General features: G+C 41.2%; 1 non-coding gene across 1 annotated transcript; it reads left to right on the top strand.

Annotated features, from left to right (window-relative positions):
* The first annotated feature begins 3,697 nt into the window (after positions 1-3,697).
* Positions 3,698-3,769, top strand: trnat-cgu (transfer RNA threonine (anticodon CGU)). Its single transcript has one exon. It is a non-coding gene; the product is annotated as a tRNA-Thr (tRNA).
* The last annotated feature ends 1,653 nt before the right edge of the window (positions 3,770-5,422 follow it).

Raw genomic sequence — 5,422 nt, 5'->3', positions numbered from 1 at the left:
AAAAGAGATTACACTCTGGCAGAGTATCTCTCTACTGTCAGAGATACAAAGCAGAGGCAGATCCTGACCAAGTACAGGCTCAGTGGCCACAGCCTGGCCATTGAGAAAGGCCGTCACCGGCAGACCTGGCTTCCTAAAGAAGAAAGGCTCTGTGGTCACTGTGAGACAGGAGAGGTCGAGACAGAGATGCACTTCCTTCTTCAATGTAAGAAATACTCGGAAAATAGACAAACTTATTTTAAAAAATTTGCAAATTCCCTCCCAAACTTCCCAAACATGACCAACCCTGAAAAAGTCCCAATCCTCCTGGGAGAGGAGAGAAGCACAGCCCAACTAGCAGCCCAGTATGTGTCTGCATGTCACAGACTGAGGGACACACAATGAGAGCTCTGCACAGAGACACACACACACTTATGTATATACAGTATGTATGTTGTTGTGTATGTAGGCATGTATGTATTAGGTAAATGCTTATTGTCCTGATACATGTTTATTGTTAGTAGTGATATGTGTTTTTTTTTGGTTTTGTTTTTTTTACTGTACTTTATAAATCAGTTTGTTTATATCTATGTATTCATGATGCATGGTATATATACATGTCTGTATTGTATAATTGCTTTGGCAACACCTGCTATTGTAAGTCATGCCAATAAAGCACCATTGAATTGAATTGAATTGAAAGAGAGGAACGTGAGAGAAAGAGGAGAGAAAGAGAGAAAGAGAGGAACGTGAGAGAAAGAGGAGAGAAAGAGAGAAAGAGAGGAATAAGAGAGAAAGAGAGGAATAAGAGAGAAAGAGAGGAATGAGAGAGAAAGAGAGGAATGAGAGAGAAAGAGAGGAATGAGAGAGAAAGAGGAGAGAAAGAGAGAAAGAGAGGAATGAGAGAGAAAGAGAGGAGAAAGAGAGAAAGAGAGGAATGAGAGAGAAAGAGGGGAGGGATATAGAAAGAGAGGAATAAGAGAGAAAGAGAGGAATGAGAGAGAAAGAGGAGAGTGAGAGAGAAAGAGAGGAATGAGAGAGAAAGAGGGGAGGGATAGAGAAAGAGAGGAATAAGAGAGAAAGAGAGGAATGAGAGAGAAAGAGGGGAATGAGAGAGAAAGAGGAGAGAAAGAGAGGAACGAGAGAGAAAGAGAGGAACGTGAGAGAAAGAGGAGAGAAAGAGAGAAAGAGAGGAATAAGAGAGAAAGAGAGGAATGAGAGAGAAAGAGGAGAGTGAGAGAGAAAGAGAGGAATGAGAGAGAAAGAGGGGAATGAGAGAGATAGAGGGGAACGAGAGAGAAAGAGGAGAGAAAGAGAGGAACGAGAGAGAAAGAGAGGAACGTGAGAGAAAGAGGAGAGAAAGAGAGAAAGAGAGGAATGAGAGAGAAAGAGGGGAATGAGAGAGAAAGAGAGGAATGAGAGAGAAAGAGGGGAATGAGAGAGAAAGAGGGGAACGAGAGAGAAAGAGGGGAACGAGAGAGAAAGAGGGGAGGGATAGAGAAAGAGGAGAGAAAGAGAGAAAGAGAGGAATGAGAGAGAAAGAGGGGAATGAGAGAGAAAGAGAGGAATGAGAGAGAAAGAGGGGAACGAGAGAGAAAGAGGAGAGAAAGAGAGGAACGAGAGAGAGAGAGGAACGTGAGAGAAAGAGGAGAGAAAGAGAGAAAGAGAGGAATGAGAGAGAAAGAGGGGAACGAGAGAGAAAGAGGAGAGAAAGAGAGGAACGAGAGAGAAATAGAGGAACGTGAGAGAAAGAGGAGAGAAAGAGAGAAAGAGAGGAATAAGAGAGAAAGAGGAGAGTGAGAGAGAAAGAGAGGAATGAGAGAGAAAGAGAGGAATGAGAGAGAAAGAGGAGAGTGAGAGAGAAAGAGAGGAATGAGAGAGAAAGAGGGGAGGGATAGAGAAAGAGAGGAGAGAAAGAGAGAAAGAGAGGAATAAGAGAGAAAGAGGAGAGTGAGAGAGAAAGAGAGGAATGAGAGAGAAAGAGGGGAATGAGAGAGAAAGAGGAGAGTGAGAGAGAAAGAGAGGAATGAGAGAGAAAGAGGGGAATGAGAGAGAAAGAGGGGAACGAGAGAGAAAGAGGAGAGAAAGAGAGGAACGAGAGAGAAAGAGAGGAACGTGAGAGAAAGAGGAGAGAAAGAGAGAAAGAGAGGAACGAGAGAGAAAGAGAGGATAGAGAGAGAAAGAGGGGAACGAGAGAGAAAGAGGAGAGAAAGAGAGGAATGAGAGAGAAAGAGGGGAGGGATAGAGAAAGAGAGGAACGAGAGAGAAAGAGAGGAACGTGAGAGAAAGAGGAGAGAAAGAGAGAAAGAGAGGAATAAGAGAGAAAGAGAGGATAGAGAGAGAAAGAGGGGAACGAGAGAGAAAGAGGAGAGAAAGAGAGGAATGAGAGAGAAAGAGGGGAATGAGAGAGAAAGAGAGGAATGAGAGAGAAAGAGGGGAGGGATAGAGAAAGAGAGGAATAAGAGAGAAAGAGAGGAATGAAAGAGAGGAATAAGAGAGAAAGAGAGGAATGAGAGAGAAAGAGGAGAGGGATAGAGAAAGAGGGGTATGTCAGGACTGCCCAGTCCCTGACCACCTTCCAGCACCTCTTCAGGAATCCCCTCTTCAGACAGCACCTGTAGAACTCCTATTTTCCCTGTGGACACTTTATCACTCTCCCTTAATGTGCTTTACTTGCTCTGATCTGCTCCCTATTTTACTGCATTTACTGTACTGTAATCTGCACAAGTGTTATTCAATCTGTAGTATTTTGCATTTAATCATATCCTGATGTAACTATCACTGACACTGTTATCTGCTCTGATTACTGAATCGTATTTTGTCATATACTTGTACTTTTTAGAACTGAAGTCATTTTGTTTTATCTTGCTCTTATATGTATGAATACTTGAACTGTGATTCTTGAAATGTATTTTTGTTTACGATTGTAAGTCACTGTGGGTAACGGCGTCTGTGTCCTCAGAAGGCTCTGATTATATTATGATTACTATCAGGATCATATAACAAGTACTGCTTTATTACAAATTGAGCAGAAACTGCATTTTTGTATTAAGTAAAAAAAAAAAAGTTGAAAAATGGTGAAAAGCTTTAAAATTGCATCGCTGCTGCTGCAAATACGGTTAACACCTAAAACGAGTGTGTCCTCAGAATTAGCATGTGCCTTGTTTTATGGTCATTCCTTACTCAGCAATGCGACCATAGCTTCACTCTAATATGAAATCCATTTAATGTAAAACAAAATGTTTCTGGTAAAAGATGTACGATTCTTAACTCCAGAGTAATTCATTTTCAAAGACAGCCTAAAACTACTGTAATTATTGCTATAGAAGTACCAGTTCTTTTTGGATCAAAATACGGTTACTGACAGGCTTGTGGACTGAGGCAGTACTGAAACTTTCAGTTCATTATTATGAAAACAATAAATAAAAAATGGGTGTATACTACAGCCGGTAGATGGTGTCAAGTGTTTTAAAAAAATACTATTTGCAAAATAGTATTTACTCATTTCTATTTAAAATACATGTCTGGCAACCTATTTTCTATTTGTATTTTAAATAAATATGGAGACCACTGTTTTCTATTTAGAGAGTTTCCGAGACTATTTTGCCCATCCTTGGCATTCAGCTGTTAACCGTAAGGTTGGTTTCCAGGCAGATTGTCTTTCCGGGCAGCCTTCTCAATAGAGTCCAAGCTTCCGATTTCATTTGCAGTCATGAAGGGTGCGGTGGCCAAGTGGTAAGGCGTCGGTCTCGTAAACCGAAGATCACGGGTTCAATCCCCGTCCGTACCTTGTTGCTGTCTTTAAAACACTGTGTGTTACTTGTTTGTACCTTTGCAGCTGAAATGAAAAATTATATAATGGAACTTGTATTTTAATTTAAATAAAAATGGGAGTATTCGGATTTGAACCTGGGATCTCTTGATCAGCAGGCAAATGCTCTACCGCTGAGCTATACCCCGACTCCAACAACAGCATTTCCTATCAAGCACAACCAACGGTGCCGAGCTGTCAGTTTCAGGAATGCAACCTGTCAAGGCTAGTGATTTTTTACCTCGTATCCCGCAGAAAATTCCTGTGGCGCAATTGGTCAGTGTGTTTGGCTCTTAACCCTTTAAGGACCGAGATTGTGTCAACACCACATCATACTGAAATTTCAAATTGAAAGCCACAGCTTGCCTTGCCAGACGGCTTTGACAGATTATTTAAGAGAAGCTATAACGTTCTCCAGAGTGTCCTGAAAACAAGGACACCCATTCCAAGATGTGACTGTAACAAATTGATTTTTTGTGCATTGTTATAGGAAGAGAGTCAAATACAGCCAAAAAACCGCTTGGTCCTTAAATAGTTTAGCAAACGGTTGGTTGCTTGTGCAGCAGGTCTTTATATACATATAGCTACATTTATGTTAATAATTTGACTGCGCCACCTTGTGTTTATTGAGGACAAGGACGTCGAGTGGTTGGTTCCCACACAAACTCTTTTATCCAGGAGAAACCAAGCAATCATATACCAAAAATAATCTTTACAAGCTTTTATTTGTAATTGTTTTAAAAATCTCAAGCACATTAACAATAATGTAAACCATATGACAATGCCACCTTCACTTCACAGTCTATAACAATTGTCTAGTAGATATATATATATATATATATAAAAGGATAATACAATAAAACAGAATCTAAATCTATCAGTTCATTATGGTGCAGTTAATTAAACTAATTACCACAGATTATATGATTGCAGTTTATATAACATACTTGGATCTATCAGTTTCTTATAGTAAAGTTAATTAACCAGATCAGCAATTCTGTTCTTTTTGTGGTACATACAAAGTAGACAACAACGTCAGCAGTTGAATGGTCTCGTTACAATCTACATTACATTTATAAAGTACACGGTACCAATTCCCCCCAATCTATTTAAAATGAATATATAAAACAGCTGCGTGCACGCAAGAATAAAATAAAATATAACAAATAAACACAGAGGACTCCTTGCTGCAGGAGCGGCACAGCTATCAAATAAAGCACACAACGTTAACAATAAACTAAGAGGCTCCCTGACCGGGGAACCCCAACACGCTGCACCCCGTGTTGGAAATGATCCCCTCCCGGTCAGACACAGCCTTCCTGGTGTGCGACACGAAGTTATAAAGTCTCTCCGCGTTCCAGCTCCAGTCTGCAGCGCGGAATCTCCTTCACAAGTCCGGCTCTCCCTCTCACAATATTCCTCCGCATTTATAAAGGCAGTAGATGATTGGCAGGGCGGGGAGATCAAGCAGCGAGCCACTGGCAAGCAGAGCCGTGGAACGGGAGACGCGGTTGCTAAGCAACAGGGGAGGGGGGTGCATTGGGCAGACAGTCCTTCAGCCAATCGGAGTTTCGCTCGTATAGTTCCATAGAGGAAAGAGAGAAAGTAGTTTAGGGGGGTCCAGTGAAGCAA

This window comes from Acipenser ruthenus, chromosome 51 (genome assembly GCF_902713425.1).
Source record: "Acipenser ruthenus chromosome 51, fAciRut3.2 maternal haplotype, whole genome shotgun sequence".
Lineage (NCBI taxonomy): Eukaryota > Metazoa > Chordata > Actinopteri > Acipenseriformes > Acipenseridae > Acipenser > Acipenser ruthenus.
Note: the sequence above shows the minus strand (reverse complement) of the source record. Positions and strands in the feature narration are given on the sequence as shown.